Genomic DNA, 24,765 nt, shown 5'->3' on the forward strand with positions numbered 1-24,765 from the left:
GGGTTTATATAACCCCTTTATGTAAGTCCTCTAAAAAGAGGCATTCTACTGATGGATATATTAGGTTGACCAGAGTGGTCTTTTTGTTAGCATTTCGTGAGTGCTTATTGCCTTACAGATGAATGTTAAGGTGACCGTGAGGGTTTCCTTAAAGTTGAGTTAGTAAATTGAACTTGAGTTTTGAGGATGCTTAGAGCGTTGGTCGAGTTGAGTCTTCCTTTTGTGATTTCAAAAATGCCTCAAAGATGTCATCAAGAGTGTGATGTGAAGGATAGGCGGGATAATTCTCCGCCACCACCACCGCAACATGAGAGGAGAGTCGAAAAATATTGAACTTTCGAAACAAGAGTCTAGAACATAGGACCCTGAGTTTAAGCTTTTAGCTTGCTGGTGTGAACTTAAGTTTTGTTATGTATAGTATGATGAGAATTTAGAAGACCTAGAATTACCAAGTTCGGGATGATGTTTCCCGTGTAACTGGGAAGTGATTATGTTGGACCTGGCCAGTCCACATGATCCAAATCTCAGTAGACGTCTTTTGGGTTTATAAACCCCTGTATTTCAACTTCAGTTTAAAAATCAGATGGGTTCTCACTCTAGGTCATTTTGTTCGACCTGGTAGTTACTCCTTTCTACCCTCTGGTTATTTATTTGAGTCTCTTGAACAAATTTTCCGCAACACTTTATTTGATATCATTCGAGATTTGAGCCTTTGCAACTTTTGAGTTGTTCTAGTAGATTCTTTTGATGTATACGACTAAGAAGCGTTAGTATATTGACTTAGTATGTCACCCAAACTATAGCATGGTTAATTGACCATCATTTTGTGTCTAAAATTAGTTGACATTAGTTCTTCTCCTATGATTATTATCAACCATACATTTTGTTAGCAATTTATAGTACAAACCGTAAGGTTTGAGAATAAGGACTTGAGTTATTTTGTCTATGCTGATTTCACGATGGAATCATGGAAAAGTGTTACGCATGTGATATGAGAAAATGAATGTATTGATGATCGTTTTTTTTTTCTTTGAAAAATAGAATGTCTGGTAGATGAGAAGCTAGAAACGAGATGGGGACAAAAATGAACCATTACGAAAGATGGATGAACTTTTTCTCGAGTAAAGCTTGTTATAGCTATGAAACCAAGAATCCAGTTGAGGGTAAACTCTAGATTAAGACGATGAAGAGAACCTTTGATTTTTTTATACCGCACAAAAAAAAAACGACTTCAGGTGTTGCGTTCCAGTTGACTAGATCTACAGATTTTGGTGGGAGGCCAAAAGAAAAGCAATGACTCAAGAATGTTAGCAAACTTGTCTTAGTAAGACTATAAGACGGACACATATTACATATTTTTTTTTATATATCTGCGATAGGAGGAGAGAAACGAAAAATGTTCAATCTAAAGCAAAACAGGATATCTATGACCTAGTATGACCACATTTGTTGTGGCATGTCCGTTATGCCCCACAATAGGTGGACACCAATGAAAAGATCCCCAAGAAGTTTCGACCTGGCCTAAAATATGAGATAAGAATGGCACTCGCCAACCACGACGAGTTTACGTACTTTGAATTGCTCAGCAAAACTCTAGACGTCGAGGTAGTTATGCACGGGGATCACCCGTCACAAATACAAACTGAACAAAGCAATCAAGACATGAAAAAAAAAAAAAAACTTTTCACCCATAGAAGGAACGACGATAGTGGCACGTAGTTATATGAACCTGTAATTGAATGTAGGATCACTTAAGGTGGTAGCGAATAACTTGATGTTATACCAATATGGAACGTAGATGTAACCCTAAGAATGGACTGGTTAGCTGAGAACTATATGCTATGATTTATGCAATGAATGGGAAATCTCCTTCAAACCTCCAGGAATAGACGCTTTAAGTTTTCACGAGATTTGTATAAGGAGCGGATACCAGTTATTTCATACATACAAGCCATAAAGGTGATAAATAAGAAACATTACCAAGCTTTCCTTGTATACCTAAACGGAGGAGCTAGAACCGAAAGGACAGTTGAGGACATAGAAGTTATACGTGAGTTCCATTATGATTATCCAGAAAACTTACCAAGACTGCCACCCAACAGACAAGTAGAATTTACCATCGACCTAGTACCAAGATCGACATGTGGATCAAAAGCATCGAACAAGATGACTCCAAAGGAATCGGAGAACCTAAAGATCCAGTTGCAGAAACTACTAGACCTAAGTTAGATCATGTCTAGTGCATTCCCATCGGGAGCGCATATTTGTATGTTATGAAGAAATATGGCACTTTAAAAAGGCGCACAGACAATAGAGCGTGGAACAAATTAATACTCAAGAATGAATATCCTTTACTGAGGGTAGATGAATTGTTTGACCAACTCAAAGGTGCAAATGTGTTTTCCAAGATCGATTGAGGATCGGATGTCATCACCCAAGACAACTTTTAGAACGGGTTATGACCACCACAAGTTTGTAGTTGTGCCATTCAGGCTAACAAATGCCCAGATATATTTATGGGCATCATTGATAGAGTATTCTACCTTCACCTGGATAAGTTCGTCTTAGTGACTCCAAGAATGAAGATGAACATAAGGAACATTTAGGGACCATGTACACAAGTACTATTGGGTGAACGAATTTATGCCAAATCAATAGGTGTGAGTTTTGCTCAAGGAAGTGGCATTTTCTGGAACATATTGAATGATTTGAGTTTATATATGTGTGTTTATATTTATTAAATATTGCACGTATAATTTACTTAGATTAATTTGAACACCAAGGTTCAAATTTGATGAAGGCCGTGAGTCATAAGGCCAGAGACGAGCGATGCTCGATTTTAATTGAGTTATTTTGAGCATGCCAATGTGTTTAGAATAATTAAAATATTTGTATTTAAATTTTTGGAATTTATTTCCATTAAATACGAATTTTCTAACTATTCGATGATTTATTAAATTGAGATATGTGGAGTATGCGAAGTCATGTAAGTGAACTAGCAGTGCATATGAGTTAATGCTATGTTAGTAAGACTATATGAATTATTTGAGTATTTATGAGATGAGCATGATTAGTAAGTTATTGAGTTTTTTTTTGAATTGCATGAGAAATGCATATAAAATGGCTAAGTATGAGAAATTAGCATGGATTAGATTTATTAGTTTAAATGAGGTAAATAAATTAGAGAAGCACGTTAATTAATTATAGTTGGAATTTAGTATTTAATTACAAAGTCCGAGATTTAATCGAGAACTATGAGCATGATAAATTGTTAAGATATAATTTATTATTTGAGTTTAATATCGATTATGTGTCTAAATGGAGTGAGTGTGAGAGTTATGAATAACGCACATAAATGTTGGTCTCTGACACTCGAACAATTGGTGTCGAGTATAAATGATAGTTTAATGATAAAGAGTTTTGATGATTTTGAATTGTAGTGCTAGAGATTCTAAAACCTGATAAGGAATTTGTAGTAGCTGATGAGACAAAGAGGATGGGTTGAACCCGTAAAGGATTATGATTTTGGTATTAACCATCACATGGACAAGACCAATGTAGTAGATGATATAGTGAGCCGGAAGGCCTCGTCTAAGATGTGATAAGATGATGATAGAAGTGATTAAACCACCCAGCTTGAGGAAAATGGTGGTAGAAGCACGAAGGAAGGATGAGAAGTTACGAGTAAGAATAAGGATAAGAAATTTCAAGAATTACCACGAGGAATCAAATAATGCTATCTTCTTTGAAGGGAAGATATGCATCTCCATGACAATGAACTTAAGAATAAGATAAAGCCATGACACCCATATACTGTCACCAGGAAGTACTAAGATATATTAAGATCTAGAAAAATTCTAGTTAGGAGAAATGAAACGAGATGTAACCTCATTTGTTGAAATATGTCTTGCGTGCTAGCAAGTGAAAGTTTTACAACATATCATATTGTTACTTTGAGTCTTCGAGCTCATAAAGTCAAGCTTAATGTCATGTTTGGGACAAACCGAGCCCTTAACGAACCAATGAATTTCGTTGTCGAGATGGATTTTTCGAATCCATCAGACTTAAGCAAAGATTGTCACGAAAGGGGGCAGTCAATGCCCACATGACTCGAGATTCCTTCGATCAATGAATAAAAGTTTATAACGGCGTTTTAGGCTGACTGCCTACATGCTCGAAATGGTTGGTCTCCTTACAAACTGTTTAAGTTGCCTTAAGAATGCTTTAGAGATATTAGTCATTATAGTTCCACTTAAACGACATAGAAATTACTAATAAGGTATGTTGAGGACGACCAAGCTAAACCGGGGTGAAAGCTGAGAACATATTTTTGCCACTCTTTGTGAGACATATAATACCAGTTATCAATCGACTATCGATAGGTTAGCAAATGAGGCGTTATACGTGAGGAAATATAGATCACCACTTTGTTGGGATGAAATGACTAGATGATTGAAATCATCCGTCAAAATTTGATAGTGAATAAAATAGGGGCCATGATTGACAGAGTCATATGTTGACAAATGACGAATTGACCTATGATGTGAAAATGGAGAGATAATTTCCATAAAAGTTTCTCCATCAAGAGAAATCATTGGACTCAATGTGAAGGGTAAACCTAAACCCCGTTTTATAGGCTCATACGAGATTGTAGAAAGGATGAGCCCAATAACTTATTGGTTAGCGTTAGCGCTAAGCTTTGAGAATGTGCGTAATGTATCCCATGTGTCGCGAATAGAGAAGTATGTTTACGATTCAACGCATATGATCCATAAGAACAACATTGTTATTAGTCAATATTTGAGTTACGAAGGAAAATCCAAATCTATCTTAGATAGGGAAGTTCAGGTACTAAGGACTAAGTCGATACCGATAGAAAGGGACCTATGAATATATCATGGTCAAGAATAGACTACGGTCTAACAGGAAAGTGAAGTACTCAGAGTTGTTTTCTGCGGTACAAATTTCGGGACGAAATTTCTTTTAAGGGGGATAGTATGTAATGACCCGACTTTTAATTGAGGATTTAAAATCTTCTAATGACTAATATAAGGGTTTATTATGATAAGTAGGGTTCGACATCCATTAATAAAATACGAAATACGGACTTATATGAATTTGATGATTTATATACGTGATGATTTATTTTCATTTTTATTTTTTCAATGGATGATACACTCAAAATATATTTTGAGTCCATTAATTTATTATCGAGAATTTAACATTGAAGTGTTAAATATAGATCTTTTAATTGATTGTTAAAGTGAGCCTATGTGATTATTTGATTTATTAAATTGACAAACCCAAATAGATTTTTATGCTTCAATGGGAATTAGGTACGTGTTGTTTATATAAGATTGAGCTTACTTATGTGGATAATTATTAATGTGTTTAGTCTTTAGATATTTTGCTAAATGGGATTAAGAGAAGTCTTCCACAACACTTTACCATTTTCAACCTACGCAGCCCAATTTCTCACAGCCAACTTTAAGAGACTATTATCCTACTCTATATCTTTAAAGACGTCCCCAACACTTCACATTTTTCTTCACTCTCCTTCACACTCAATTTCCACAGCAAGTTCACAAAGCAACCACACCACCATATTCAACTACTACAAACCATTTTCATCAGCAAGATTTAGGAGACAAAAATTCCACAAGCATGCTGAGGAAAGTCCATATTCATACTTATCAAGCTGAAGAGAAAGTCCATGTTCATACTAAAGCTGAAGAATTTTCACGATCCTCACCACCCCATTTTTCTTTTATAACCTACACCATTTTTTCACCTAAAAACCCCACCACTTCACCATTTCTAAATTCTGCAGCCTAAGTTTACACAGCAGATTCACAGATTCAGAGACAACAACATACGCCACATATCTTAAGGTTTTTCTCCTTAAGCTTATTTCAGTTAATCTGTGCAGCGAACCACCAAAGCCACATACAATTTCTTGATATTTCTCTATGTGTTTACAAGATATGACATGTGAACTGAAATTACATGAAGGATTAATTTACATGAATGAATGTTTGTGTACAGTTTACAATCGATCAATTACAGTATAAGTATGATAGTTGCTAAGAGGAAACTGAATATTAAGCTTGAACCCCTGTTTTTGTATGTGTGAGTCGAGGTCAGGGGGAGGGCAGCCTCGGTGGCTCACCGTCTCTGGCGATGGCGAGACGGCGGCGGAGCCGCGGTGGTTCCGTTCTGCCAAGAGAGAAAGAGAGGAAGGATTTCAGTTTTTAATTTAAAAAAAAAAAAGGGAAAAGATGAGGGAAGAAAAAGGAGAATAGGGAGATGGGGTATACCTGGTTGTCGGCGGTCGACGGCTCCTGGCCGTGAGCCACCGGCGAGGACGACGGAGGCAGCAGCGGCGGCGCACCATTTTGACGGCGACGTGCGTCCTGTACCGGCAGATCGAGGAAAAAGAGGGAGAGGGTCAGGGCGTGTAGAGAGATAAATAGAAGAGAAGGAAATGGAGATGGCGAGATGAGCGACGGCGCCGTGGTCTTCAGGCCGCGGCGGATCTGCCGCGAGAATGAGGGAGCAGGCGGCGGCCCGGCGATGGCGGCGCACCGCGGTGGTGGTGTCTGCTGCGCTTGGGTCCAGCGGCCGAGAGAGAGGTGAGCGATTGAGGGATCAGCCGAGAAGGAGAGAGAGGGATCAGGGAGAAGAGAGGTGAGAACTTGAGGGAGAGGGCGAGAGAGGAGCAGCCGCTCGCCGGCGGCGGAGGCGGCGGCGCCGGGCAGACGTCCGAGAGAGAGATGAGAGGGTGTGTGAGGCTTCTGATGTGTATGTGTGTGAGCGGCTGAGAGGGGGGAAAGAAAAGGGAGAAGAGGCTAGGTGTTGGGCTAGGGCTTGTTTGGGGTGGGCTTGAGTGTTGGGCTTTAGGTTTGGGTTTGGAGTGGGCTCGAGTCATGGGCCGAATTTCAATTAGTTTTGGGCCGAGTCATGGGCCGAATTTTTATGAGTATTTGGGCCGAGATTTTTATTTATTTTTATTTCGGTTGGGCCTTCTTTAATTTAATTGTTTGGGCCTTATTCAAAGAAAAATATGATGGGCTTAATTTATCTAATTAATTTGGGCTTATATCCATTTAAAGTATTTGAGCTCTTAATTATTAATTTAAATTGAGCTTGATTAATTTAATTGTATATTAACCTTTAAATTAATTATTTAAATGGAGTTCATTTATTTCCAGTATTTTTATAAGTGGACTTTTAAAATAAAATATTTTGAGTTAAACTCTTATTTAATGAATTCTTTTCAAATGGCTTATTAATATGGATTATGTGAAAATGATTAAATGATTTTAAATATGAGAAAGCATGATCTATGATGATATAATTTATCTATGTGATATTATAGGATTTGTTTTTAAGATGACGGAATATTTGACTTGATGACATAAATAGAACGAGTTATGATTAATGCACATGTTGATGTTCGAATAAATAGTTCGAACCTAAATGATAGTTATGTGATAAATGTTTTGAGTTTAAGGTTTTGAACGAGACAAGATTAATATGGATGCTAGAACCCTAAAATCATTAAAGGAGATAGTTTAGTTTAGAGACCTATCTTCCTTTCTTACACGACTTTCTTCTCGAACTTATCGACTCTTCGTCAATAAAGGTCCAGACGGGAAGTGAAAGCTAAAGAAGGAGGAAACTCTACACCCCTAGTGGGAACGGAATGAGGTGGGCATTACTTTTACTATACGTATATAGAGATCCCCTGCTTGTCGTAGGCCTCTTATACGAATGAATGCATGAGATGATTTAACTGTTAATTTCAGTTTTATATATCTATCAAACGAGTTTAATGCTACCTTTGAGCAAGTTATTTCATGACAAAATCTTTGAGTTAAAGTTATTTCAAGTATTGTCTTGCCATAAAATGTTTAAATTTTAGTATGATATCTATCTGCTTTGGCTTTGCCAATGATGCAATCGAATTCGAGTCCTGAGCAGTTGATAGCTATCCTGCCAGGGCTAGTGTACACCAGTGACCGTGAGTCATCTAGCGGGTTGGCCGGTCAAGTGACCGTGAGAGGTGGCCACCTCTCCGGCACACAATTCCAGATATGATAGATTACAAGAGAACTTAGACTGATCAGTCGAACTTTAAGAATCACAAATGAATTTAGTAAGCTTGGGCCTTTTTAGCGAAAAAACTCCCTTGCTGTACTGTTTATGATGGCATGACAATTTACAGTTTTGAAGCATGTATTTTTATACCTAGGCATACGTGCCCACTGAGTGCTTTTGTACTCAGCCCTGCATATGTTTTCTAAATGTGCAGGTTGAGCTGATGTGATGATGGTGCTGCAATGAGCGGAGTCTCCAGGGTTGTTAATAAATAGTTAACCTGTCTAGAATATGTCTTCATACATATGTCTAGCTACTTTCCGCTGCAAGATGTTGTTGATGTTATAGTATGTTATGTCATACTTTGAGTCTTAAGAGAATGGTTTCATATGATGTATAACTTGATTAATGATATTAATTAAGTTTTATGTTGTCTTTCATAGACTGTTCAAAAGAGTATTAATGAGTAAATACGATGATTTTTCTTAAGTTAAGTAAGATTTACGGTTTCAAATGATGCCCCTTTCTTTCCCCGCTTCTAAATCCCCTTCCCGAGTCATAACCCCGGTTAAGCCATCCTTAGGGATTGCGGGCTGTGACAGAGCCGGTTTTAATTGATTTGTGTATTTACTTATTTATCCCCCATTAAGTTTCCTATTGTTATTGTATTGTATTTTCTGTTTTTTAATTCTCGAAATTTATATATAGATCCATATTTTTTGTTTCCAGATTTTTTTTTGTCAAAATTAATTTATTTATTTTTATTGATTATTAAATTATTTATTTTTATTCGAAAATTATGTTTATTTATTTGTTTCCACTAATTTTATGTTTTACTTATTTTTGTTTCCACATATTATTTTTTTATTGTTTCGAAAATATTTTTTTTTCTGAAATTTCGTATTTTTTTCGAAATTTATGTTTTTTTATTTGTTTCCACTAATTTGGATACTCTTCTAAAAATAATTCTAGATTTGTTTCCACTAATTTAGATATTCTCCTGAAATAATACTAGATTTGTTTCCACTAATTTAGAGATTTTCATTCTCCAATAGATAACCTTATTTGATTCCACTAATTTAGAGATACTCCTAAAATAATCCTAGATTTATTCCCACATTTATTTTATTTTTCGATTATTATTTTTTAGTTTGTAAATTTTATGTTAATTTTATTTGTTTCTACCAATTTAGAGATTCCCTTCAAAATAACCCTAGATTTGTTTTAATTTATATATATTTTTTCCAATATTTAATAAAAAAATTTGAAGATGATTTTTTTTATAATACAAGAAAAAGGTGATTGGGGGAAATAATCCTAGATTTATTTTCATTTATATATATTTTTTCCAATATTTTAAAAAAATAAAGATGTTTTGAAAAAAAAAAACTAAAATACACGAAAAAGGTGCTTGGTGGATATGAACCTGAGACCTCAATAATATGTGAGTTATACTTTGTCACCTTGTCCGGTAGTGGCAACTGCATTAGTGAAACGTTAGAAATAAAAATATAATGATTCATATGATGGGGCATCGATTGAAAAAATAAATAACATATACTTGGATTAAATGTATTATAATAATGCAGTGAACGCGATACAATAATAGGAAATAAACTTTAATTAATTAATTGAAATAAATTAGTGAAGGTCGGAAAAAAAATTGTGAATACGATGTGATTTTGGTTGGAAAACTATATAACATATAGTTGAAGACAATGTATTATAATATATTATTAAACGCGATATAATAATAAGAAATAATTATACTCAATGAAATAGAGTTGAATTAATTAATTGAAATAAATTAGTGAATTTGAAAAAGTTAAATTTAAAACTATATTACATATACTTTATTTGAATACTCCCTCCGTCCCAGCCAAGACGCTACATTTGCTTTTCGGCACGAGATTTAAGGAGTTGTAGATTAATATTTTAAGTGTGTAATAATAAAGTGATAAAGTAGGAAATAGAAAGTAATAAAGTGATAAAGTAAGAAAGAGAATGTAATAAAGTGATAAAGTATGAGAGAGAATGTAATAAAGAAATATTAATTAGTGTTAATTAAGTGTTTAAAATTCCTTATTTTTGCCAAATATAGAAATGTAGCATCTTCGTTGGGACGGCCCGAAAAGGAATATGTAGCATCTTGGGCGGGACGGAGGGAGTATATTATAATAAAGTATTATAATCGATATGATGATAACAAAATGAATCACAATCGTGTGAGTTACGAAGTCGAAATAATTATACTCAATGAAAAAAAGTTTAATTAATTAGTTGAAATTATATAACAATATAACAATATACTTGAAGACCATTATTATAATATAGTATTGAAGTCGAAATAATTAAACTCAACATTTATCAAGTTTAATTATATAATTGAAATATTATTTAAGTTGGAAGCAAAAATAAAGTATAGTCAATCGTACGTAGAGATTTTTATCGGAATCTATATACCATATAGTTGAATACAATGAATTATAATATAGTATTAAACGCGATATAATAATAAGAAATAATTATAGTCAATGAAATAAAGTTGTATTAATTAATTGAAATAAATTAATTAGTGAATTTGAAAAAAATATATATAAAAATGAATCATACGGTGGTATTTTGCTCGGAGAACTATATACTTTATTTGAATGTATTATAATATAGTATTAAACGCGATATAATAATAAGAAAATGAACTACTATAGTGTGAGTAATGAACTCGTATAACTATACTCAATGTAATAAAGTTGAATAATATAATTTAAATAAACTTGTGAATTTTAAAAAATTAAAGTATACGCAATGAAATAATGTTTAAACAATTAGAGATTTTGAAAAAAAAAACCACACGTAGGGATGTTGCGCGGAAAACTATATAACATACACTTGAAGACAAAATAATATGAATAAGTATTGTAATTGATACAATAATAAGAAAATATACTACTATAGCGTGAATAGCGAAGTCAAAATAACTATACTCAAAGAATCATATAATTGAATTATAATTTAGTATGAAACGCGATATAATAATAATAAATAATAATTATACTCAATGTAATAAAGTTGAGTTAATTAATTGAAATAAATTAGTTAATTTGGAAATAAAAAATTAAATAAAATGAATCATATGATGAGATTTTGCTCGGAGAACTATATAACAAATATTTGAAGACAATGTATTATAATATAGTATTGAAGTCGCTTTGACAATAAGAAAATTAACTACTATAGTGTAAATAATGAAGTTGAAAACTAAATAACATATATTTTATTAAACGCAATATAATAATACGAAAATGAACTACTCCCTCCGTCCCGCGAGTCTTGACACGTTTGGGTTCGGCACGTGAATTAAGGAGTTGTAGATTAATGTTTTAAGTGTGTAATTAATAAAGTATAAAATTGATAAAGTAAGAGAGAGAATGTAATAAAAGTGATAAAGTAGGAGAGAGAATATAATAAATGTGATAAAGTAGGAGAGAGAATATAATAATTATTGCCCAAAAAGGAAACGTGTCAAGATTTGTGGGACGGAGGGAGTACTATAGTGTGAGTAATGAAAAAAAAATTAAAAATGAGTCATACGCTCGGAAAACTATGTAACATATACCTTATTTTAATATATTATAATCAAGTATTGTAATCCATATGATAATAACTAAATGAACCACTATTGTGTGAGTAATGAAATCGAAATAATTATACTCAATCAAATAAAGTTAATTAATTAATTTCAATTAATTAGTGAATTGTATAATATATATATATATATATATATATATATATATATAATGAAATTTTTATTAAAAATGAAGGAATATATATATGTTGGCCAAGTAAATGAAGACATATACAAAATTAAATATATTATAAATGAAGTAATATATATGTGGGCAATATAAATATTGAAAATTTGAAAATTAAATATTTTATAAAAATAAATAAAATAAAGTGAAATTATTGATACGATTGGAAATCGCTCGCGAAACTATTTAACATATATTTGAATGAGAAACAATGGATACGATGTCATTTTGCAATGTACTGAAATTAATTAGTGAATTTGAAAAAAAATACAAAAAAATATTAATCATATGATTGGATTCGCTCGCAAAACTATTTAACATATACTTTATTTGAATGTATTATAATAAAGTTTTAAATGTAATATATTAATAACAAAATGAATATAGTATTTTGTGAGTAACGAAGTCGAAAATAATTATAGTCAATGAAATAAAGTAGAATTAATTAATTGAAATTAATTACTGAATTTGTAAAAAAAATCTTGTAATATTATGTGAATTTCCATTTCAAACAAATAAGTGAATTTTAAAAAAATAAATAATATTCGTTGAATAGAAAATCTTGAAAATCAGTGAATTTAGTGAATTTTATTTTGCAAATTAAAAAATCTTGAAAATTTAATAGAAAATTCGTTTAATCATTTAACAACCATTTGAAGTGCATTATTTTGGTAAAGGAATTGGATATGAGAGGGGCCGAGTTTTTTTTTTTTTTTTTAAGATTTTGGAAGCGGCCGAAATCTCAACTGAGTTTTGTGAAGATTTAATTTTGGATAAATGTAATCCCACAAAATTAGGATCTAATTTGAAGGATCGTCAAAATCTTCGAAAATTAAAGAGAAAATTCGTTTAATCATTTAAACAAATAATGTGTGTAATAATTTAAATTTTAAATAACACGAAAAAAATATTAGTCAATTATTTAAAAACATTAATCTTACTAAATTATTAGTGTAAAACAATAAAAAAAATAAAATTTTCGAAACAAATAATGTGTGTAAAAACAAATCTATGATTAGTTTTAAGAGAATCATAAATATGTGGAAACAAATAAATAAAACATAATTTTCGAAATAAAATAAATAATTTAATCTTTAAAAAAATTGATTTCGAAAAAAATAATAGTTGGAAAAAAATCTAGGATTATTTTAACAAGAAATACTAAATTATTGGTAACAAATCAATAATAATATTTTGAAACGAAAAAAAAAATAAAAAAAATCTGGAATAAAACTATATGGTTTATATATAATTTTGGAAAATAAAAAAACCAACAAATAAGGAAACAAAATAACCGAAAACTAAGGAACAAAAATACCCATAAATTTCGAAAATCATAAAATAGAAAAAGCAATACAATAAAAACAATATATTTAATGAGGGATAAATTAGTAAATTGATAAATCACTAAAAACCGGCCCATCTGGGCTAAATGAAAAAAAGCCGGTTTTTACCAGGTGTCCATGACACCTGGTGTTCAAATATCACTACCCGATATATATATATATATATATATATATATATATATATATATATATATATATATATATATGGAAAGGTGAATATGAATTACATACACTCGGTTTTCATGTTTTTCTTTTAGCCACTCGGTTTTCATGTTTGAATAACAGTTTCATTAATTAAGTATTATCTCTATAGCTAGCTAGTTGAAAACAATTCGCGACTTTTATATTAGGGGTTATTGCCCCTAAATACATGAACTATGACCAAATTCTAGTTTATAACACCACCTTTAGATTTTGCCCCATAATTCATCACCTTTCAATTTTTTCTGGAATCTCCCATGGCCAAAGTTTGGAATATTCAAAAATAACCCCATTATAAAATTCTTTGTACTTTGACCCCTAAAACTTTTGGTTTTGGACTAAAAGATAATTTATACCTAAAACATGTATAAGATTGGGCTTGAATGGTATATCGGCTGGAAACTTTCCTCGTGCCCGATAGATTACCTGGTAATCTGGGTCTGGACTGTGAGACAACGCCACGTACTTTCGAGCAAAAAACAATTTAAAAGATCCTTGTTTAAAATGGTATCAGAGCGGGTTTTTATAGAGGATTTATATAATTTTTAGTTTATTTGATTAATTAACCCATGTGGGAGGAGACTCCATTAAAAGTTTATGGATCCGGACGAGTGTCCGAGATGTGTACACTACAGGAACTCTCTCCAGAATCTGGAGATAGAAACCAGTCACTTTCTAAGTGATCTTAGATGGAACAATCGAGTCCTCGTTACCAACCTACGACGAGGAGGAGATATCGAGCTAATTCGCGATATTATCGCGAGTATTCAATTCTATCATGAGCACCTCATGAGAATGGCGGCAGCCAGAACAAGGATTGAACAACGCATGAACGTGGCCCATCAGTCCCACGATTGATGGAACAAAAAGACAAGGCGGGAGTAGCTTATCCAAGCTACCACAAGATCGAGCCAGACTCTTCCGACAACGTCAACTTGCGGGAGATTCAGAAGACGGTGGAATATTATGGCAACAAGCTGTATGAACTACCGATGGAGATAAGCAGAATATCACTCAAACAAGAGGAAATCCTTACCCTCTTGCGTGATATCCAGAAAAGAGTGGAGGACATAGAACGGCGAAAACCATGTTCCGGAAAAATTCGGAAAAAATGGTCCAAAGACCCGACGTATCCATTACCACTCGATGCAGCACCCAAGGAGCTGACACCGGAGGACATAATTCGAATCATGAAAGGCAAATGAATAGCCTTGATCGAATCGGATTAGAAGATCTACAGGAGTTAGCAGAATCTTTTGCTAACCTCAACATGGTTGATATAAAGATGAATCAAGGAGATGAGATGCCCAACTTTGAGGTGCCCAAACCTGAGCACCAAGAGGGAGATTCATCAAAAAGGGGTGGGGCTTCAGATGATGCAAGCCATTACCAACGAACTAGAAGACGCAGGCCACAGATGCGGGATACACCTGTAGGAAAGGCCACACTTGAACCAATCCATCCATACGGATTGATTCTAAACCTCGATGAAGCCAGCTTCAAAGATTGGGAAGGACTCATCGATGAATGGGCTTCAGCAATGAAGATTGTGATTGCCACGATAGAATACGACAAAGAAGAATTTGTCAAAATCTTCGAGGCAAGTTTTGCAGGCATGGCAAAACAATTCTGGGATAGAGCCGACACCAAAGGAAAGAATGAATTGTTCAGCCACACATCGGCTGCGGAAATTCTTACGTTGGCTACCAAGCAGATTAAAATCCATTTTCTTGGAATGGGTTTCTTCGAAGGATCTGCAGAAGAAAAGCAAAAGAAATATCATCAGGCACTCTACAATCTAAGATTGGTTGTGCTAGAGCCAAAAGCTCTTGATGAATTTCTGCGTCTATACACCCTCTATGTCCATATGGGGGTTGTTGATGATCAAACTGCCAAGGACCTCTTTTTCACAAAGTTTCCAAGTCCTTGGAGGGAGATGCTCACCAACGAGTACGTTTCACCTGGAGAATATCCACTTGATAGTGCTTCAAGAAGGATGTCATATGTTCACAAGAAGCTGTCCGAATGGTGCCAAAAGGCGGCGGACCAGAGAAATCTCAAGAAATTGAGGAAACTCAATAAGAAATCTCCATTATTGATGTGCGACAACATTGATCTTCCAACAGAGATTGGTGCTGAGTTGCTATATCAAAAGAGGAGCCGAAAGAAGCATAGGTACCAACCCTATGAAAGAAAGTCTAGAAGAAGTCCTTGGAAGCCAAGAACTATGTGGACCAGACAGAAGGCGCGCTCTTACAAGTCAGGCCAACGGAGCGGACCATCAAGAAACCGATTCTCAAATCAAAAGAGAATCCCGGCGAGAAAAACTTTCAGGCGTACTCAGGCCAAGGCTAATGAAAGTTTCAAGGATTGCAACTGCTGGTCGTGCGGTGCAAAGGGGCATATTTCAACCAATTGCCCAGACAACGAGAAGAGGCAGATAAGGAGATTCGAATCCACACCGGATATCGAAGACGCTATCTATCACCAGAAATTGATACCCGTGTATCAATTCGAAGATATATCCTCTGATGAGAGTATATATGAGCAAGAAGAGGTCTTTAGTTCTGAAGATTCGGAGATGACTGATGGATCAACCGGAGACGAGTCAGACTAAAGAGGAACACGAGGTCCACCACATCCAGAAAGAGGATCAGAATGGATTCACTAGCCATTTTTTGATTCCACAGGAAAAAGTGGTGAAAAAGCTCGTGAAAAAACTCAATAGGGAAACTGGAGAGGTACAAACATACCAAGGGTTTTCCAATGGGAGATTGAATCGAGTTTTTAATAGCTTGATTCCATCCAAGAGGAAGCATCATGTCTATTTTGGTGTCACAAACCGAGAAATGGCGCTTCCAATGGAGATTACAAGTAATCAGGTGGAGATCCAGCTGGTTCCTGCTGAAGATATTAGGCAGGATCTTAAGAAAATGAAGCCAGAAGTCGCAAGCACGATGAAATGGATTCATATTGGAGCAATCCAGTTGGTAATCAAATCATCCCTCTCCCCAGGGACAGACCAACCAATTGATGTCGCACTTTGCGACAAAAGAATCAGAGATACTAGAGCATCAGTTCTGGGAGCCTTTTCGGGCAATCTCTATGCCAAAAGGATTATAACCGAGTTCTATCCACAGATCGCGTATAATCTATAGGATTCATCCTTCAGCCGAGCCCTGACCCTCTATCAGGACTACAAAAAGAAGGAGCTTATGACAGATGGGAATAGGCCATACTCACTGACTTATCAAGTCTCGTATGCCTTATCAAATTCCCATCACACAGAATTATTTCTGGGGAAAGAGTTCATTGAAATTCCAGAAATATTCAAGGAAGTAGCCAAGGCAGTCAAACCAAACCGAGTGGAGATTCCTCAGATCGGAGAAATCGACATCGATATTGGAGACAAGACGGTGCTTAGCCATAACCAAAGTCTCAGACTAGGAGCACCAAGGCTATCATTCCAAGGAAATAGGCTAACTTCAGGGCCTATAACAAGAAGTTTCTCTCATTCCTATGAGAGAAGGGCGATCCAAGAAACACCAGTCTCAGACATAAGGGTCAAATTCAAATGCCCCGAAGGATGGAGACAGGTTTCCACAAGATTTGATACAACAAGCATGGAAAACAAATTTCCTTGTAGTATGTTGTATTATTTGGTGAATCCAGGCGACAACCGATACATCGGAACTCTGGAGGTTGGAGGTTTTGAAATTCAGACCGAAGGCCAAGCCGGACAAGAAGCAGATGTCCTAATTTTAGGACGAAGTTTCCTTGACAAATATAAACCATGGTCATGGAAAAAAGGAGGAATGGAGATCACCATTGGACGCCAAAGAGTGATGATCCAATGACCAGTCCATTCTCGATATACATCTCTGTTGGGATGTTATATGAGAAATTCAAAGCAGAATATTTTGCTGCTTATGTGGATTCAGGAGCAGGAATCTGTACAGCAAAACGAGGAGTCTTCCCAGCAGAAGTGGAAGAAGATCTACCTCGAATTGCAGGAAGGGATTTCTCCAAAAAGATTTTGCTTCTATCCAAGGGAGTAAAACAAACGGAAATATTGATCGGAGGAGCAGGTCAGACACCTTGGTACAAGGTTAAGACTCCACCAATTTATTTCCATGATACCGGAGCAGATATATTATTCGGAAATAATTTTCTGCAAAGCTTCAAGAGATACATACAGGACAATGAAGCCAGGAGGCTAGTGTTCACAACCAATTGTGATCACAAGATCATTGTGCAAAGGCTCCAGGGAGCTTTTCATCGTTCGATGCCAATCAAATTCCGCAGCAAGCGTGGTGATGATGGCAGACTCCGGAGACCCCAAATGAAGGATCAAAGGAGATTCGGAGAAGTTTTGCTCAAATGCAGAACTGAGGGATTCCCAAATCTCTCCGAGGAAGAAACTCAAATTCTCAAGGTATCCCTGATATCACACAAAGATATCAAGGAAGAAGAACAGGTGTCCATAGCCGACGTCAAAAGGAGAATCCAGAAGTGTTACCACGAGAATCCTTTGGCATGGTGGGACAAGAACCAGCTCAGAGCAACCTTGAAAGTTAAAACTGGAAAGGAATATGAGTTAGTAAGGTTCAGACCTATCCTGATGAATCCTCAAGATCAACGGGATATGATGGATATAATCAAGGAACACCTTGATTTAAAGCTGATCGAAGAAGGGAGATCACCCTACAGTAGTCCTCGATTTCTGGTAAGAAATCATGGAGAGATCAAACGAGGAAAACCAAGATTGGTCATTAATTATAAAGGGATTAATGACATTCTTGAGTTTGATGGATACTTCATCCCAAGCAGAGAACACCTCATCAATTGCATCAGAAGTGCAAGGGTATTCTCAAAGTTTGACTGCAAATCAGGGTTCTACCAGATTCGCATGGAAGAAGGGAGTAAGAAGTTCACAGCCTTCTCAACTCCACAGGGACATTATGTTTGGAATGTCATGCCAATGGGGTTAGCCAACGCGCCTCAGATATTCCAAAGGAAGATGGATAATCTCTTCAAAGATTATTCTTCGTTTATGTTTGTTTACATTGATGACATCCTTATTGCATCAAAAAACATTCATGAACATGTCAGGCATCTGGAGATCTTTGCGGATGTTTGTCAACAAGAAGGACTAGTACTGTCAGAAAAGAAGGCAGTCATAGCCACCCAGAAGATGGAGTTTCTGGGGATCGAGATCGACGAATCTGGGATAATTCTGCAAGATCATATTGTGGAAAAAGTCCAGGGATTTCCGGAGGATCTCAAAGAAAAGAAGCAGCTCCAAAGCTTTCTCGGAGTTGTTAACTTTGCAGGAATGTTCATCAAAAATCTTGCAGAGCATCGGAAAGTCTTCAGCCCATTACTGAAGAAAGATGTTCCATTCATATGGAAGGAGGAACATCGGGAGGGTATGAAGAAGTTGAAAGAGATTTGTAAAAATCTCCCGAAACTTTCTATACCACAAGACGAGGATGACTTGGTCCTCTACACCGACGCGAGTGATTTCTGGTGGGCAGCAGTGCTTACAAAGATCACCCCTTTTGGATAAGAACCTTGCAGATATTGTAGCGGTCTCTTTTCTGACGACGAAGCTGTGCGATGGCACATCAACGAGAAGGAATTCTTTGCAGTGCGAAAGGCGTTTAAAAAATGGCCGCTTTTCTTACTCGCTAAGAAATTTGTTTTGAAAGTAGATAATACTAACGTTAAAGCTTTCTTAACAAAAAAGATTGAATCTAAGCCTGAAAAATCTAGACTGCTTAGATGGCAAGCCGAATGTCAATATTATGATTATGATATTGTCGTTTTGAAATCTGATCAGAATGTTCTTGCAGATTTCCTTACAAGGGATGGAGCTCCCTGAAGTGGAGGCCATCGAAACAATACAGGGGCAGCTCTTTGCAAGTCTAGAGCTGCTACAACAAGAATGGCAGAAATATGTACTACACACTAAACAAGCCGGAAAGATACAAGCGGCTGACGAAGCCCAAGTATCCAACCAAATCGATGACTGCTTCATGAAGATGTTCAATCTTCAGGAAGTACTCAGCAAGCCGCTTTTGCGCGTTGTCCGTGAAAACCGGGCTAAAGCAATGCTTTCCGTACAGGGCGGATTACCTGTAGCAGGGGATTCAAGTACCCCTAGCACAAGTCCTGAGAGAATGGCTTCACAGCCGAACGCTCGAGGAAAAGATGTTGTTAAGGGGTCACACCCTGAATCAACATGTCAACCCTCCACCTCTGGGGAAAAAGAGGGAGAGATCAATCTTAGGCCGATGACTGGCCAACTTAAGATTGATACTAATTTTATTGATATTTCTCCTTCTTGGCAGATTTATCAAGACAGATGGGAGAAACTCATCACGAGAAAGGGTATTAATCCGGGAAATTGCCGGGTTGATGTTGCGGGGAGATACCCTAGGATTTGGACAACTCCGGGAGCCAATCCAAATCACATCAAGGAATGGTATGAGTTTGGGGCTTTGGCCTCAGTTTATACCACTTCTCCAGCCTTCAACGAAATCAAGGGTCTACCCAAGTGGATCCAGAAAACGGTGTTTGAAGCCTGGGAGAACAACGAGTCCCTTAAACGGGGAGATGTTTTGGAACTATACTTCTTCAGTGCAGCTCCAGAACCCGTTGGAAAAGGAGTCTATGAAGCTTTTCATTTCATCAAGCTTCGGAGACCAGATACAGGAGCCTTGAATCGGATCAAAGTTCCTGATTTTCAAGTTCCAATCGCCTCAACATTTACGGAGGATCAAATCTCCACGAGACGAGCATGGGGTCTTTGGGTCTGTCTCACAGAGATGGACAAAATGAAGTCCAGGTTTAAATTCTTTCAGAGTTCAGATCTGGGAACGTTCTTGGTCAACACGATGACAGGAACAACAACCGAGTTTGCCGAAAAATCTTTCGAGAAAAAACGGCAAACAATTTGGGACAACAAGATTGCGGGGAGCAAAGAGACTCGTCGCAAATTCTGCAACATGGCGCATTCGGGCCAGTGGATCGAGAAAATCTGCGATCAATGTTCGTCGCAGAAGGAACCAGAATTCGGCAAAGGTTTCTTCCCAAAACCTGACAGAAGGAGGTTCCGGTCTGATGAACACGACAAGCATCAGACTCCAAAGGGGAGGACCCCTCGGGCACCAAAAAAGTAAGGTGGCCGACAAAGCAAAGTGAATCATGTGATTCACAGCAAGGATCGCACCCACAAAAACGACAAAAGTGGGTGGAATGACAGGAAGACCACTCAGCGCTCCAGGACAAATGTGAGTGGAAAGAAAGCAGCCGGCCCCTACCAGCATTATCACAAAGTAATAAAGCAAGGGCCCCAGCACATGTGACAACACCAACAAGTGACGGCAATAATGGCCAACAATAGAAGGTGGCTGTCAATTTCAAGCAAGCTGGCCACGAAGAAAGCATCCGAGGCCAACCACCAAGCAATAATAGAGGGGATCAGACCTCTATAAAATCACAAGAGCTGGAGAGAAGAGGATCATCGGGAAAATTCACAACATTTTCACACACACAACTTCCTCTCTCTAGAAATTATCTTTGTAATTTTTATTTTCAAAGTTTTTTCGTTTTTAGTTTTAGTTTCTTTTATTTTATGTACACAAGTATTAGCTACTATGAGTAGCTAAACAAGTTAGTCTCCTCCCTTGGGGAGTATTTTATGAAATAAATTAATTATTATATAAATCCTCTATAAACGCTTAGTTTTGTCCAACTATTCCGGGTTGAGTAAAAATATTTTCTTTATTTTTCCAACATATTATTTAGTCGGCACTTAGTGAAGGAAAAGGGTTGCAACCATCTCTTGCGAGTGTGTGGTTGGTGCGTGCCGGGTGGGCAGACGAGCCGTAAAACGCAACAAGACCGATTCCTGAAGAAGACCAGTCGACAAAGGTATAATGTTGGTTAAATTTAAGATTTATTTCGAAGTGTTACGGAAGCATGTTGGGCCTGATTAATTGTTAAACTGTTTTAGAAATCATAATTTAGGTTTTTTGTCTTGGTTTGTATATGTTGGGGTTATTCTGCAATTTTGATTATTTTGGGGTAGTTTTAGAATTTTCAGAAAATAGTCAGGGGAAAAACTAGAAGAATCATAAAAGTGGTGTATTATGGAGCAAAAACTAAAGGTGATGTTATATTCTAGAAAATTGGGAAAGTTGATGTATTTATTGGCCAATACCCCTTTATATTATTATAATTTAACTTGGGTAGTCAGGTATAACTGCTTCAAATTAAATGATTTTGTTCTCCTCGAAGAAAACGAAAGAACAATAGAAATAACAAATAATGCCATTTGAACCTTGTATATCTCGATTTAAATCGAAAGTGTAAACTTAAGTATTAAACTTTACTAAGAGGGTGTTTGGCTAAGCTTATTTTAAAGAGCTTATAAGCTCTTGGTGCTTATAAATTTTTAAGAGCTTATAAAGCTATCAAAGTGTTTGGATAATTGAGCTTATAAACTAGAGAGGGAATTTTTTTACTAGTGAGAGAGAATTTTTTTAGAGAGAGAAAATCGAAGAAAAATGAACTTGAATGATATATGATGAAAATAATAAATTATAGTTGAAAAATATTTGTAAAAAGATTATTGCATATGATATTATAAAAAAATAAGTTCGGGTAGATGAACTTATTTTTTGGGGAGCTTATAAGCTCTTGGAGCTTATTTTGGGAGCTTATAAGTTGTTTATGAACTTATTTTACCAAACACTTTAAAAGAGCTTATAATCTCCTAAATAGCTTATAAGCTGTTTTAGGGAGCTTATAAGCTCAACCAAACACCCTCTAAGTAACTCCATGTCTAAATCCTCTTATTCAAAGCTAGATATATAAAAGATTTCCATTTCTAGAGTTTTATCACCTGCCATAACTAAGGGGTTGACACGCACCCGTCGTGCGGTGTGGGCAAAATACTTGTGTATGCCTAGTACAGACGATACACGCTCCTACGTCTTACAACAAGAACTCAGTCTTAGTGGCAAGTGTAGGGTCGAATCCCGCAGGGAGTTAGGAACCACTTTGTTCTCCAACGACAAACTGAGGTGTCACAAGTCTCAATCTGTATACTCTGCACAAGAAATTAACAAGATCAATAATAACAAAGGGGTGAGGTTATTCGGTTAGGTCATAACTGTTGTCAACATTCGTTTCGGTCATATGCATACTGATAATCCGTCCATCATCCATATAAACCAAAGGCGTGGCCCAAAGACATTGGGGCGTTTCAAGGGGTTATACTTCACATTTAGGATGGTTGATCCCATTGTGATCACTTGGTCCGAAGGTCACACAATCCCCGGTCACAAGGCAGTGCTTCACTTTTCCTTAGATGGTAGTCATACCCGTTACTCACCAAGTATGACCCTCACCAACCTTCTCTCCCGAGGTCCCCAACTCCGCACTTTGAGTGACATATGCCTCCTGGACACAACCATTTCCGGCTTGTTAGCCGACCAGTCATAGACATGCTACGGCGCAGAGATTGCCTTCCTCGTTTGATAACCATGGCTTTATGCCTCGTCACAGTTGATGGATAGTCTCTAGAGAAGCCCAAGACTGGAGAAGGACAGTGTATCCTATCAATCCTTTCCCCACTTTCCGGATCTACAACGCCTTTTGTTGACGCTGCTCAGCTACTCGGTCTTGGGTATACCGGTTGTCACGTCCTGGTATATCCTGGCCTTTACTTGACATGGATAGCGTTTTACCGAACGGAGATCACCCGTTAGGCCCCTACTGCCCATGGTTTCGAACAGATCCTTCCAAAACCACGAGATTCAACCGAAAGAACAAATGCCTCACGAATGTTTACATGTTGACAACAATTATTTCCACCCCTAAAACCTCACCTAAGGAACTACTCACACATAACAGAATTCATAAATGCGAAATGAATTAAACACATCATGAAACAAAAGGAAATACTTAAATAAGATGAAATAATACGTAAGGCTGCGAGCCTTGAATCTTGTTCATCGAGATCTTCTTTCCTTCTTTAGCTCAATCCTTGATTGATCCGATTGAAGATAGCTTCCAGCTGCATGCTGTAGTCAAACTTTCCCTTTCTCCAGATTCTTCCAGCTCCTTCTTCGTTCTTCTCCATCCTTCCTCCAAATCTTTGGGATTTACTTTCCTTTCTTAGCTTTGGCTGTCTGCTTCTCATTGTAGTGGTCAGACGGATTGCTTCATTTGGTTTGACTCATACCAGGTGGGTTGCTTCAGGTTTCCATGCCCCAAGTTAGATTGGAGAGGTACTGCGGCCGAAGCTCCATGCCGGTAAACATGACATTGCAATCTAGGCTTGGTAATGCCCATTCCAACCACGTTCTTTCTGTTTCCGCTCCACTGGACCTTTCCTCCTCAACAACTTCATTTTCCCCTGGACAGACCTGAACTGACACAAATAAAGAGAAAAATAGGGCCAAATGGCCCAAAAGTCGAAGACGCATCATACCTACACACTTAAACCATACTTGCCCTCAAGTATGTAGGTGGATTCACAGAAGACACGGACGAAAAGTTGAAAGGAAAGAAATAAAACTACGAGACATGAAACTTGCACCAACATCATGATCAGATCATACTAACATGCATCATTCAGTTCAGTCTAACCACTAACCATAGAGTAATGATTATGCATAAAGTGTGATAGTAGTTTCTCTCTCTCTCAAGTACCGGGCTAAGTGTATACACTCTCACTTTGCTGTACCAGTTCTTCTATGAGTTTGTTTGAAAACTACAAGTGGAACACACTAGCATGACTCATCAGAGGGTCTTTGCTTGGCTGTAATGGGGTATACGGAGCAAAGGTGAGATAAATATAGTTCAGTGGCTAATTCAGTATCACCCATACCCAGCATATATATTCAGTAGAACCACAACCAGCTTCTTATTTCCCTGTTTTAAATAGGGACCAACCTTTCTTCAATTTTGGCAACATTTATTATTCAATTTTTTTTTGTGCCCAGATTTTCTTTCTTTTCTTCAATTCCTTGTTTACCATTTCATGCTCACGTCAATTCTTTCTTTTAGATATGACAACAGAAAGGCTCAAGAAAGAATAAGTTCGGCTCAAATTGGCGTAACAAGGGATTTTATCATATTCATCAACAAAGAAAAATCTGGGGCCCTAATCAAAGAAATGTGCCCTAATCACACAAGTCATTACCAGCAATAGAAGTCCTCAAACAAAGTCTAGATTCCCTAGCATAGCAAAGTCTCACCAGAAATATGCGATTTTTTTCAAAAATATGGCC

The sequence above is a fragment of the Salvia miltiorrhiza genome, chromosome 3 (assembly GCF_028751815.1).
Source record: "Salvia miltiorrhiza cultivar Shanhuang (shh) chromosome 3, IMPLAD_Smil_shh, whole genome shotgun sequence".
NCBI lineage: Eukaryota > Viridiplantae > Streptophyta > Magnoliopsida > Lamiales > Lamiaceae > Salvia > Salvia miltiorrhiza.